Source organism: Mauremys mutica, chromosome 14 (genome assembly GCF_020497125.1).
Source record: "Mauremys mutica isolate MM-2020 ecotype Southern chromosome 14, ASM2049712v1, whole genome shotgun sequence".
Lineage (NCBI taxonomy): Eukaryota > Metazoa > Chordata > Testudines > Geoemydidae > Mauremys > Mauremys mutica.
Genome location: NC_059085.1, coordinates 31733027 through 31748071, shown reverse-complemented (window position 1 = coordinate 31748071; position 15045 = coordinate 31733027). Strand labels below are relative to the sequence as shown.

At 39.4% G+C, this 15045-nt stretch overlaps 1 long non-coding RNA gene across 1 annotated transcript; it reads right to left on the bottom strand.

Moving 5' to 3' along the window:
* Positions 1-567: 567 nt before the first annotated feature.
* LOC123349117 lies at positions 568-13993 on the bottom strand. The gene is made up of 3 exons (XR_006573384.1): positions 13823-13993; positions 3685-3796; positions 568-782 (listed from the first exon to the last, which is right to left on the bottom strand). It is a non-coding gene; the product is annotated as an uncharacterized LOC123349117 (long non-coding RNA).
* Between the last annotated feature and the right edge of the window lie 1052 nt (positions 13994-15045).

Sequence of the window (15045 nt, the reverse complement as noted above, 5' to 3'; positions counted from 1 at the left end):
GGACAGCAAAAGCACATCCTTGACATTAGAGTGCTCACCTACCAAAATGTCAAGCTCTCGTTTCATATCATGGAGGCCACAGAGATTTTCAAGAGAATAGTTGTAAGAAATTTTTACTAGGGGAAAAATATTTTTTCCCTATCCCCATTCTGAGAAATTACCACAATTTTGGCTAAAATTAAACCACCACCACCACACACACCTGAGGGAAACATCTGGTATGGAAATTTTCAGCTTAAATGCTCAAAGTTTTGCAGTTATAAAAAACACTGTAAAAAGGGTCTTATAATAGAAAGTTTGGGGCATCCCTAACTGTAGGCATTGCCATCTGCGCCATCTATAACAGGAAGTATTCCTATAACATTTTTATTGTAGCCTGTGTTTTTTTCTAGATTAAATAAAATGTCTTCATTAATCATCCCAGTAGTAGGATAGACAAGGGAAGAGAACTAGTTCTCAGCATCTTCATTAGAAAGACATTCCTCTGATATTTTTTATTTTCCTTTTTAATTAGGCTATCGTTATAGCAGGTGTTGCCCTCCCCCACTAACAAGAAGCAATGTGCATTTCCAACAACGGTCAGCGAGAGTAGCTTCTCTAGAGAATTACTTTTGTCACTCCAATAGTTTTTCTATTTACTTAGGAAAATGAGCTTTATTTAAAGCAAGTGGCTGTCAGGGGACTGGATAGTTCAGTGGAGTTAATGGTTTTTCATCTCAAGGTTGTAGTTTGAAGTTGGTGTCAGCCGGCAATGTCGAATATCCTTGTCAACTGATGCAGAGCTGGTGAAGAAGTGAAAAAATATTTTTTTAAAAAGTTCACATTTTTAAAGAAAAATCTGACAAAAATTCATCCAGCTCCAAGCCGTAATGACTATAGAACATGAACTGTAGATGTATGAACAATGAATTACTTTCTTGACTACAGCTGGTTTCTGCAAGTCACAGTTGACATGCTCTGGTGAAGTAGATTGGAGAAACTTGTACTGCCATTGCATGTGTGCTCAAAATGGATGTAGCATATATGGAAATTTAGTTAATCTGCCAACAAGGCCTTGTATAGGAGCACCTTCTTTAAAAACTGGTTTTGGCAATAAAAGCTGCTGAACAATACTATGAACCAGAAAATCAGTTCCTATTTTCAAGCCTGTTCATTTTAATGGTAAATGAAAAATAATTTGGCAAACCCTAACTCATCTGCTTGAAATAAACAAGAACCAGAACTTATCTGTTTTTCGCATTTCTTTTCATTCTGAACTAGGACAAAAAAGAGAAGATAATTGAACTTTTTGTTTTACAAAAAGTTCTGAAAATTTTCCATTTGGAAGTGTCTAAACACTTATTTCATTCAACTGAAAACCATCAACACTTTGACATTCCTAAATAGAAATATTTAATATCTATTGGTTGGACTGATTTGAAACTTTTCAAACTTAAATTGTACTTTCCTAAGGCCTGGTCTATACTGGGAACTTACATTAGGATACCAACATCTCAGGGATGTGAAAAATCCACACCCCTAAGTAATGAAGTTAAGCCAGTTTAACTCCCAGTGTAGACAGCACTAGGTTGACAGAAGAATTCTTCCGCTGACCCAGGTATTGCCTCTTGGGGAGGTGGATTAACTACACCAACAGGAGAACCACACCAATCACTGCAGTGAGCGTCTACCCTGAAGCGCTACAGCAGTGTAGCATTTCAAGTGCAGACAAACCCCTAGGCTCCCCATTCTCCAGTATGGGCCCCTTCAATATACAAGAGACACCATTCTTTAAACAATTCAGTAACAATGCTGCCTGAGGGTGATACAATCTGAATAAAGATTACAGTTCTTTGTAATGTGAAAAATAACTCCATAACATTTATGGCTAGCCATAAATAGCTCAGCAAAGGATACTGACTAGAGATGCAGCTAATATCAGATTGTTACCCTTGCCTTACAGGAATCACAGAACTAGTATCGGAGGCCCACATCCTCACAGGTATCTCACTCATTGATGAAGCCTAGCTCCCCAAAGGTATCTTGGTACCTAAATGCCTGTTATTTTATTATGCAGGAATGTGGGGGCAGATTCTGATCTCAGTTACATTGACTTAATTACTCCACATTTAAAACAATGAGTTATTGTGGACTGAACACTGATCTTAATGTTGTTCTACATGGTGCGCTAGTGCGCACCAGGTAGGGTGTAAATCTTATTGCGCACCAGCGTGTTTCACACTAACAATCAGAGTGTGGAACCTGCTGGCATGCACAATAAATTCCCTGGTGCACGTTGACGTAGTCCTGTTTCACTTAGTACTATGTCCATATGGATTAGGGAACTTAAAGTGACTAGTTAGTGAGCAACATGCTGGTGCCCACTAAAATTTATATCCTGCTGGTCCACACTAACACACCACGTAGAACAACATTGAGATCCACCAATGGTGCCAGTCCACAATAACTCATTGTTTTAAAGCAAACCCTATGATAGAAATTATGTGTAAATTGTGGCTCTGCTTGGTTTCAATGGAAGCCAAGGAAATGTATCTCAGGGAAGCACTTGGATCTAAAAGTGAGTGATTTATATGTAATACCAGATTTGTTTCACTTGATTTATAATGAAACAAGAAAAAGTAACAAACGTTGCAGCACCATTTACCAAAGTCATTTTCTCTTTTCCATTATAAGAAGCATGTAAGTATCACAAGAAGAGAACTATGAAGCACCATCATATTTCCATATAATGAATTCTATTACAGTCCCCTAATTACATATGTCTACACTAGGAAATGAGAGATGGATTGGGGTTATGTCTTAAAAGAACCCCAAACCAGTAACTCAGTGGGGAGCTACTTTTGGGGAGCTATTCTCTTAAAAAATGCTTTTTCTTTTAGTAAAGCAAAACAAGACAATAGAAAGATTAGCTACCAGGTTCAGTAAATACGAGTTATGCCTAAATTGAATCAGATAAATCACTGCTTATGGTAATAGTAAACAGTTTTAGAGATTCATATATTATCTAATGAGGCATAACCAAATGCAGTTATTATATCGAGTAACTGTAGCCAGTGTACCTTCATTCACCTTAAAATGTAAAAGTATTTATTTTCTTAAAGGAAGGAATAAACGTTTACAATCACCAATTGCTACTAGGATATCTGATTCGTGAAAATAAAAGGGCTGTCCTGAAAAGGTACTAGAGACAGAGATATAAAATTAATATCTAATACCACAAATTTTTGCATAAGTGAGAACATCCACAAAGACTGCTCTAAAACATGCTTTTTCATTACTGCCAAAGCCCTAGAGGTATCAAAGTGAAGCTTTAATCTTGTAAATATAAAATACATACATAAAAAAAATCACAACATGAAAGCTAGAGCTCATTAAAAATTCTTAAAGTTTTCAGAGGTTTTTTGGGGGTTGAGAAATAGGATTTTGTCAAGAACAGAATTTTGTGCAGAAAAAAATTACATTTTTGTAATTTGTTTTCAAAGTGGAATTTATCATTAAAGTATATTGCTAGAGCTAAATTCTCTACAAAATTCTGGAATCTTTTTAATGGTCCTGTTAATTTTTCCTTACATGTTGGTTTTCCATTTCTTCACCAACCCTCCAATCTTCTATTGCTTTCTGTTTTATATTAATCAGTGGTAACTGGTAAACATTAAGCTATAGTATTCACCATATTGCACTCACCTTTCCCGCCTTCTCCATAGTAGCTCAGGAAAATGCTGACTCTTTAGCATAGGCAACACGACCCTCCTTTTTAGATGTACATATACGATATGTGCACACACAGATCAGTACCCTGCATGAACACAATTTGACATTTCTTCTTAAACAAAATAATACTTGTTTTTCCTCCTCTCTATTTTCTGATGTACAATTGATGAGAGGGAGCACTAAGATGACATACAAAAGATTAAAGATCATATCTAAGCAGATGAAAGAAAGTTCCTTGGCCTTAATTAGAACTGTATGAAATTGGGAGGTTATTTTTTCTCTTCAGTTCATTACCAATTCCAAAAAAGAAAAAAAAAAAAAAGGGAATGACTCAAAGAGTTTTGTTTTTCCCTGAATGACTTTTTTATTTCTAATTCATCAGTAATTGGAAAAGTTTAAAACAAAATTAATTTTGGGATGGATGAAAAATTCTTTTTTTTAAATAAAAATCCTTTAAAAAAATCAAAATATCTAGATGGAACTGACTTATTCAGACCCTTCTACCCCACCACAACATGAACAGTTTGTGAAACATTTAATTTTTCCCAGATCTGCATTTTTTGCAGAAAAATGTTTTCGCTGAAACCTTTCACCCAAGTACTAGTCCTAATGTTCTTAAATAGAAATAAAAGTGATTCTCAGTTTGAGCTTAATTCAAAATCTACTGAAGTCAATGGACTGGCTTTAGCTCATGCGCTTTATGATATTTCATTAGCTTTTCTAGTATTAATCTTTCTTATGTTTTCCTTCCACTGTGTTCTTCCTTTGCATTTTTTTCCCTGCTCACCATCTTCTTAATCAGCAGCCTCCTTGATTTTGCTTGATGCAATAAAGGATGTTTTCTCTCCTCCATTTGCTGCATCAATATTGCAGGTCTCCAGGGGAACATCTACAGTGGAATAACAGACCAGGAGCACAGCTGTGGCTGGCCTTGGCCAGGTGACTTGGGCTCACAAGGCTAAAAATTGCTGTATACATGTTCAAGCTCAGGTTGGAGCCCGGGCTCTGGGGTCCTCCCCCCCGCACAGGGTCCCAGAGATCTCACATCTACACAGCAACTTTATATCCCTGCAGCCTGAGCTGTACATCAGCTGATCCAGGCCAGCCATGAGTGTTTAACTGCTATGTAGACAGTATCAGAGGGGTAGCCGTGTTAGTCTGGATCTGTAAAAGCAGCAAAGAATCCTGTGGCACCTTATAGACTAACAGACGTTTTGCAGCATGAGCTTCCGTGGGTGAATACCCACTTCTTCGGATGCATCCGAAGAACTGGGTATTCACCCACGGAAGCTCATGCTGCAAAACGTCTGTTAGTCTATAAGGTGCCACAGGATTCTTTGCTGCTATGTAGACGTACCCCACTAGGCTACTAAATAGGTCTTGCTCCTATCAAAATTTCCTATCTTTATATATATTCTATACAGAAAACTGTAGGTTATAGGCAACCCAACTCCACCTGCCTCTCCCCAACATCTGCACCAAATCACCTTTTTCTTTAAGATATTGATGAGTTTTACAATTTTCTTTCTCTTTCAAAGCTCAGTGCTGACCTTTTATTTTAAAGTTCAGTCCTGTTTTTGTTTTCTTCATTTGCAAAGTCTTTCTCCAAATTTAGGTGCACAATGGAATCCCAGTGTTGAGCTCCTTCAATTGAAGGTGAGAATAGAGCTCTATGGGTCCTTTCCAGCTGGACTGTGCTCATTTTTTTTTAAAACAGTTAAAATTTATTTTCAGAAGTGTTGGCATGAAGGTAACAGAGTTCCTTTTATTCCATCCCTGTCAGTAACTTCTCTGATGCAGTTCCATCTAAATTCATTCATTGGATCTTCAATGACGAGTTTTTTTGGTCTTTGTTTTCTTTAATGATTGCAAATTTTTCTCCCTTCTAACTTTTAGCCTTCCAGCCAGATAATACTTAGTTCATTCAAGTCCTTTGCTGGGTGTGTCAAATGAGTTTAGGACAGTGGGCTTAAAATAATGTATGGTCATATTATTTAAGACAAAAGCCCAAAGTCACAAGCAAAACAAAATATAATTGGCTATTTTCACGTATTAACATCATCTGGAATTTTCTGACAACTTTTGAAAGTTTTCCTCATAAAATTAAAATGATAGATGATTAGATAGATAGGATTGTTTCCAAGTGGAAAGAAGTTAGAAACAGTTAAGTATGGGATAGTGGTGGTAGTGGGGAACACTTTTCATTTTTAAAAGCTATTTAAAAATGAAAGTATTACTTTTGTCTCTGAAAGTGCCATTTACATCCAGTGTGACTGCATTCCAACTGACAAAAGTAAAAAAGCACACACACACACACACACACACACACACACAGATAAGAAAGTAGGAAAACATTCCACACTGACTGTTCAGTGCTGTCCATCTGGCAAAAGTTAGAAACCAGTCAAAGTGGGAAAAATCTCCCCCCCACACACACACAATTTCAAAACAAAAACATTCAAATAATTGACTTTGGGCTTTGCAGTTCTGGCTCTAAAATAAGCTAGAGCTATACCACAGCAATTTAAAAACAAGCAGCTAAAAATCATGATATACTATGGTTCTTGGTAAATATATACCAAATGCATGCAGGGTTGTGGGCATCCTAAACTCTCGTGGTCTTTAATATGAGTTGGATGTGCTGAGTCCCTAGCAGGTTTAATCTTCAATCTACTCTATATGGCTAATTAAGTTTAAAGGAAAAAGGACCAAGTACTATAATTAGTTATAAGAAGAATAGTGTGGAAATCCCATTTATTCAGCTGCTCAATTTTAAATGCAAAGGGCAATGAGTTAAATTTTGAAATAAAAATCTCATTAGGAAGCAACATTGTAGGCCACTTTTTGATCTGATAGCCAAGATGATAAAAATTTATAGTTTATAACAGGAAACTTTATAATGAAGTATGTGACACGCTGTTCATTGAACTGAACAATGTTATGAAAACATTGCAGCGTTCAGTCACATTTGGGAGCAGTTGTTCATCTGCAGTGAAGAACAGACTATATTGATAAAGGAAGTCAGGATTATACTCCACAGTCTATGTTGGGATATCGAAATTTATGATCTTTAACCCTAACTTACTTGGATTTTAACCCAGCCTCTAATATTGGGAACAAAGTTAAATATGGGCACAATTAAACGTGGCCTGATGGTCCATAATTCAATGTTTCAATCTCTCATTCATGGATGTCATCAAGGAGAGTCTTCTCAACAGGTGCAATTCTGGACACAATTAATTATGTCTGCAGTAAATAGAAGCCTTTTTCTTTAAAAGAAGTAGATAGAGTAAGATACTCAATCACCACAGGTCATTTACCTGCAAAATGTCTTAATTTAACAGGCATAGAGATGATCCATTGATTCATAGAGCAGAATTTTAGATTATAGTATATGATTCAGTTTGTGGCTATTATATCTCAGATTTGTTTAAAACCCATTTTCAGATTGAAGCAGGCTTGAAAGTCTTATGAAGAGTGGAATTCACCACTGAGTAACTTCTACTGAAGAAGTAAATAAGAATATTGAAATCATATCATACAAAAAGACTATTGAATTACTGTACCTGCATATCTGTCATTCCAATTATTCCGCTTGCACTTAGTATCTACATACCCCCAAACTTCAGGGTTTTGCCTTTCAGATTATAGATTCTGAGGAAGATATTGTAACCCCAGTGTATTAGTACAGCATCTAGTACACTGGATTCTACCACACTTTAAACCAAATTAAGGGTGGGGGTGCACACCAATTACTCTGTTTAGTGTTACAATTCCCAGAGTATGTCAATATACATATTTTTATGTAAACTGAATGTGACTGGGCTGAATGGACTTTCTGGAGAGAATACCCAGGAACTCTGGCAGGTGGCCAAAATATTTAAACTTCTCTTTTTAATAGTGAACAGAGTGGGTTAATAGAGCAGGTCCAAGGCATCTAGTGCCCCTCCCCTTTTGTCTTCTGGTCCTTTGACCTGTTAATTTGTGACTAACGCAGCACTAAAACATTAGATGCACTTTGAGAAATTGTTATATCTGAACACTAATAAGTAAGATAGCATGGCTATATCAATGTTATAGACCACATACAAGGCAAATCTTTGGATCCTAATGCTTCAGAACTTGGTAGAAGATTAATCCAAACTTTGTGACATAGGTCATCACTATTTTCTAAACTTGGCTGCCTAATATTTGGTACTACAATTCACATTTTGACACCTCTTTAAGTTTCCTGAATTTTAGAGGTGCTGATCACCCATAGCTTTGAATGTATCAGTTCCATCGTTTCCCTTAGCATGATGTATGCTTTCAGTTATTTAAGCTCTTTGATTAAAGAGAACCATGTATATTTGTGAGGGTAAAACAAACAAAGCTATTAACTGTACATGAATAAATAAAAATTAAATACATCAGATAAGTAAAATTACAAATAAAAAGATTCAATACAATTCAAACAGATTTAAAACTATTTAGGCTCTTTAGCTAACAGCTACGAGAAATAAACAGTGAACAATCACTGGGTGGAGTCAGCTAGCTTTAGTACTAGTAGCAACTGATCTACATTTGTGAAAAAAAGGTATGATCAGCAAATCAATGCTTTTTCAACTACAGTAACACAACAATCAATGGCAGCTTTAGCAAACTGTCACTCTTATGACAAATTTGACATGAAGAATATAGTTATTTCCAAATGTATACAAAAAAGGAACATAACAGAAACTCAGCAAGTACACATTAACAAAGCAATCCTCTATAGTGAAACCATAGTATAGGAGACCTTAAGCCTGAAAAAATCCAACTAAAAATTCAGTAAGACACAGAAGATAAAGAAATGAAAGAATAAACAAGAATCGCACAGAAGGCAAGAGGAAAAACTATTAACATGGAGCTCACTCACTACATTAAGAATGTCCACATTCAGCAGCACATTCTGGGTAAAGACAGATACAATATTTTACTGGCTCATTATGCTACATAACTGTTAAATTGTAAAATACCATCACTACCACCGATAAATGGACATCATTAACATGTTTGCATTGTATTTAAAAAAAAATCAATATTATTATTAAACCTAACCAACATGCATTAATTTAAACATAGTCTAGTTCTGATAGCAATTCATGTATACTTCTCTCATCATTTACTGTTAATCATCACTGCATGTAAGACTGAAGGTGAAAGAGACATGGGAGCTGTAGGTACTTCATGTACCATATAAAATAACTTGCCTCCCAAGAGTGATGGATTATAGATAGCACATTACATAATTGTGTCAATATCTTCACTTGCTCTTAATCTACTAAAACAGTCTCTACCCCCATCTGAAACAGATCACTGAGCTAATGTCCAAACTCACCCTTTTCAGGGATTTGGGTTTAATGGCAACTCAAAACCATCAACAGAACAAACATCTTTTTCTTCTTCTTCCCTGAAGTTGGCTGTTCCCCAAGTTTCCCTCCAGGACCTCATCTATCCTAATTCCTTCTGGCCCAGAGACACTCCCACCCTCTTTATTGTCAAGGTTGGCGCTAACTAGATACACCTGCCTATATAAATCATCAGTAATTACCCTCAATCTTAACACAAGTTGGAGTTTAGCACCTAAGCCTAGGTGACTCTGCAGAAAAAACCCTATATGCCTACATAGGGTCTTAGAACCAGCCACTTTGAGAAGATCCAGATTTCCACCCCACCCAAGTTCTTGATTTTTATCTTCAATGTTCTAGATTGGCAAGGACCTAGATATCTGAAAAAAAGAGAGAGTGTCCCAGTAGTAGGCTAGGAAAGTGAATCTGAGAAGGTTATGTCTGATGGATCCTAAAATTAAACTACTTTGGCCCCAAGGCTGAACATTCTCCATGGAAGGTCCTTCACCGTAGAAGTCACCAATCCTGGAGATCAGTTTAAGCTTGAGTCTTGTCACCTTCAATGGAAACTTTAAGACTCCTCTTTTCACAGTCCATCAATACAAGTGATTGCAAAAAGGACCAGCCAACATAACACTGGAGATAAATGGTGGTATTATGTGTAAGTATACAGACTGATGGAGTAGGAAGACAGTGTGGTCCACACAGTCAAAAATGTGTTTCTTATTTTTTTTTCAAAGTTAAGATACTACTATTGTATTGGGTATGCTATAAAAAGGGCTAGATCAGGATGGGTAGACAACCAAAAATGTCTCTTGGAAGTATACATCTCTATATTGATGTATACAAAAGGATAAGAAAATGTTTGCGTGTTACATGTTTTGTCCATTCATGAATGTGTCTGTCTTCAACAGTCCACGAATAGTATGGGGGACGGGTGAGGAGGAGGGATGGTAAAAACATTTTTCCACTTTAACAAGCTATATCAGGTCAGATACCCAAGCATTAGCTTCTGTTATAAAATTTAACCAGAAGATAAAATGGTCTGAGCTCATTTATGATGTCTTAGTGCATTTCATTGCTACAACACAGCATGAATCACACAGGAGAAAAACATTAAATTAAAACTATTTATTGTCAACCAAGTTAAAGGAAACCACAAAGGAAAGATCATCTCCATATGTCCAGACATAATAGTTTTTACGTTTACAGAACATCTCCAGGATTAGATGTTCTTTGATTATACTCTGTTTCATTCATATTCATTCATAGTTCTCCACACAGGAGATACAAAAGGGAAACAATGTCTTCAGAAGGCAGAGGCGCCAGAGCAATGCAGAAAGGGAACATGTTGGCAAATCATCAGTTTTAGACATTTAAATTAACACTATTGTTTGCATTTATTATGTAGGGAACTCACAACGAACCAAGCCCTATGCAGGGGAATAAGGGGATATCATGTCCTCTCCCTTCCCTGTTCAACTACTGCCCAGATCAGCAGTTAGCCTCTCAGTCACAATTTCTTTTTGCAGCTCCATGGCACACACATAGAGGGTGGAAGAACAAAGCCTGTCTCAATCCTGCATAATGATCAGCCTCAACTTTTATTGCAAAGTTCAAAACTATTTTGTATTTTAACCAAGCCACTGGGAAGAATCTGGAACTGAATCAATAGTATTTTACTTGCAGTTCAGATAAACCTCCTGTTATCTTCATATGATTGAAACAAACAAATTTGAGACTGACTTGACTGGTGATAGGTCAAGTTTGCAGGATCTTTAATATATGCAAATATATGAAACTATATCATCATAGTTTGCACTTATTACCATTCATTCAAGGATTTTAAAAGCCTTTTTCTAGTATTAGCTGCACACTCACCCTGTTATAGTATAGTCAGGCTAAAGATATGTAGGTTAGCAGAGACATTTTAGACGTGGGTAAGTTAAGGCCCAGAGATGCTGAGAACCAGATTAATAGTACTGAGTCATTGCTCTGTATTGCATGGTTTTAGGACCCTACATTTCAATGAATGTCACTAAGTCACTTATGAAAGTAGGATTTACCCATCTAAGTAACTTAGGCTTTCAAATGCTGAATGGAACAATGACTAAAATACATTTAGGTATCTGGCCCTAAGTGACTTGTTCAAGATCATATAGAAAGTCAGTGACAAACCTGAAAAATAGATCCGACTTTATAAGCGCACCTCAGCTTTAAAAAAATGTGTATAGTATGAATCAATATGTTGTTGGAGGGAAATAAAGAGAAATTGCTTTTCTAGGTAGCAGTCTGTTTACCAGTCAGACTGCCCAGCAGACAGATCGAAAGTCCCTATCTTGGACAAACAGTACTGCCAACAAGCTTATGCAGTGTTAGTCACACACATTGCCCCATGAGGTTGCATGTCCCATTTCAATGGAAGTCTGCAGATCAGCATTACTGACAAAAGAAGCATCTGGCATTCATGTGAGCCTTTAAACTTCAGCATTGGCCACCAATCAGCAATTTTTTGTTGTTGAAAAGTTAAAGTAAACCATATCACTTTCCATAAGCCTTTATTTCCTCCTACTGGAAGTTAAAATGCTACAAATAAACCTAAGATAAATAAGAAATAGGAATTATCTTGACAGGATTTCTAATTTTTATTGTAGAGAGTACCAAAACTGCAGAGTTCAGCTCCAAAATAGAATGCTTACAGAGACTGACAGGTACTCAGGAATACAGGCAGCTGCTTAGGCCTATCTCTGATATGTCAGAATTGTTGGAATGTGCGTCAGTTTTCCATCAAGAGCAAGCTGGAGAAGTGACACTCCTCCATAACCATTTCAGATGTAAGCACTTACAGTAACCTTTACAGAAAGCACTTCTCAACTGGGGGTCTGTGAGCCCTTTCAGGGGGGCTGCGGGGCCCAAGGCTGAAACCGAGAGCCCTGCGGGGCTGAAGCTGGGCGGTGCAGACCTGAACAAGCCCTGATTCTTGGCACCCCCCACGGGGCTGAAGCCCGGAGCCCCGAGTCCTGGTGCTCCTTGCAGGGCAGAAGCACCGAGTCCATGGGCAGAGCTGGGGACATGGAGGATATTGCCCGCCCTCCCCCAAACTGCAGTGCAAGAGCAACATAGTCCTGGGGGCAGCTCCCCACCCCCTGGCCAGGTCAGAGATGGGAACTGGGAAGCCAGAGGCAAGCAGTGAGTGCGGGGCAGCTGCTGCTCTGGCTGGTGCCATGGAACAGGCAATGTTCCTCCCTCTCCTGCTGGTGCCCTGGGTTGAAGCTGCTCCTCAGCTCCCAGCCCCATTTTGCTCACACAGCCGGTAAGAGCTGCCTTGGCGGGGAGACCCGGCTTGTGGCTGGCAGACCCGTCAGGGAACAGGGACCACATGGGAGCCCTCCCGGCACACAGCCCCTAGCTATCCCACTCCCTGCACCATGAACTACCCCATGCCTGCACACAGCCCCTAACTACCCCCCTGCCCGCACCCTGAGCAACCTCCTTGCCCACACATAGTCCCAGCTACCAGTGCCCACACCTTGAGCAACCCCCCTGTCCACGCACAGCCCCTAGCTACCCCCCTGCCCGCAGCCTGAGCTACCCGCCTTGCCTGCATCCAGCCCCAGCTACCCCATCCCTGCACCCTGAACAACCCCGCTGCCCACACACAACCCCTAGCTACCCCTCCGCATACCCTGAGCTACCCCCCTGCCCAGACATAGCCCAAAATACTCCCTGCCTGCACCCTGAGCTACCCTCTGCCCACACCCTGAGCTGTTTTCAAACTTTTTGAACTAAGCCCCCACCTTTGAGTTATAATTTTTGGTTGTGCCCCCACCCCCCCACGCACAGTCAGAGTCTGCTGAGGTGAGTCGAGGGTAGAGGTGGCGCTCTCCCCCCTTCCGGATCCTGCCACACAGAGCTGGCCCAAGTCCCGCTGGCCCATACCCCCAAAAAACAGGTGTCAAATTACTGCTATGCCCAAGTCCCCTGCCCCAAGGCCCCTCCCACCACAGGGCCCTGAAGTTTTTAATAGGATGGGGTGGGGTGGGGGCAGAGGCTCAGAAAGGAAAAGGTTGGGAACCCCTGCCCTGATCCTTCACTGGTGTTAGTTCAATACAAATTAAACGATGATTTGGTTGTCACAAATAAATTTATAGTTTTGCACAGCATTTTCTATTTATAATGGTTTGGCCATGACTGGGATTTATAGGATTGCTAAAAATGCTTCCTCATATATACAGGTTTGGGGTCCCACCCGCCTTTTCTATTTAATACTGAACCTCTGAGTATACACTTCTGCTTAGAGCCCCAGGAACAAGTATTCTTCAGCCAGCCAGCATCACTCATTTCAGAATGTCTCCACTTTGTGCACACAAGCCTATATATGAATGAAGATTTCAACAACTGCGAGACTACTAGGGACTATGGAATGGCACTGGTAGGAGTAGTATCCTTTGGCCATTGCTAAACAAGCTGTCTTAACAACAAAAATCCCACAACCAGGCACTAGTAAACACACAAATAATATTGAAACATTTTGTCAGAAGGGGATTGGGGCCACAGCCTAACCCTTTATCTTTGGCTGCATAACAGGACAGGCACCCTGAGTACCTGCCATATGCAAAGGGGTGGCTCTGCAGCAGCCTGTTTTCCTTCTTCAGAGTCCCTTAATAACAGAAACTGTTCACAGCAATCCTCAGTGTTCCAAAATAAAGTCCATCACCACAATACACAAGTTCATACTCAACTCTGGCATCTTCTACCACAGCTGGAGCTCTTCTTCTGTCCCCATCTGCTCTTCATGAAGGTGTCACTTCCAGTCCTTTCAAAATGGAGTTCAGCCTTCTGGCTCTAGTTTTCTAGCCCCCCCTTTGGTCAGTCAAAGAGCCTCTTGCTCATTGCAGCTCTTCTCTTCTATAGCTGCTTCCTCCTCTAATTTCCTGTTCCCCTCTGGCTTTTTATAGGCAACTCCTCTCCTCTATCAGGCCTCCTTGAGGCTGATAATGAGGCACAGGTGGGCTGGAGTAGTTCTATGAAAGGGCTAATCCATCCCATGACATACTATATCAAAGGGAGTTGCACATATGAGTTTCCAAAGTATAGAACAATATTATCTATTGAAGATTTATTTGCTTCTGTAGTGGAGGAAAAGAATGTGCGTGAGATGGTAGTTACTGGTGTAACCCTTCTGCCAGGTGGTTAACAGCAGCATATAGGGCTGGGTTTTATATAGCAAGGGCACCTCTTAACAAATAACTAAACTGATTCAACTCCACCCAGATAGCTGAAAAAACTAAATACACCCTTCCTGAGTGCCCTTGACAGAACTTCAACACTCACAAGCACTCTGGGATTATATACAAGAAAATAAATCTTTCTTGGGGGAAAGGGAATAAAGCCATAATCTTGAGAAAACAATATATGCAAATAAGCAGTAAAATATCCCCCATTTTCTAATCACTTTAGCAGTAACCTAATTCACTTCCTATCTACACACCACTGACATATCCTTGACTGAACAACCTCCTCCATCCACCAAGCCCCACTCATGATTTGGATCAGGAAGTAGCAGTAGTTCAAGTGACTCTTTACAAGTCTGCCTCCAACCCCAAGAGAACTGCTTGCTTGGTCTGATCTAGAAGTACTACTAGCTAACCCACTTCAATAATTCAGCTTTAATAAGGTGCCAAAAGCACTTATAACCCACAAGCAGGGTCTTGACTACTTCAAAACCAACTATTCATCATAAAACACCTTCCCTTCACTAAACTTTTCTGGGAACTCCTCCTACCCCCACAAAATCCAAGTTCATCTATAGTTATGGTGACCTCTTAAATGCGACTGGTGGAATGTGGGTACACAGTCTATGCAAATGAAGCTCTCTGCGGCAACTCTTTTCCCTTTTCATCATTGGGGGAGTAGGGAGGTCTTTCTCCTCTAGATTTTGAGGTCAAAGGGCTTACACTGGTAT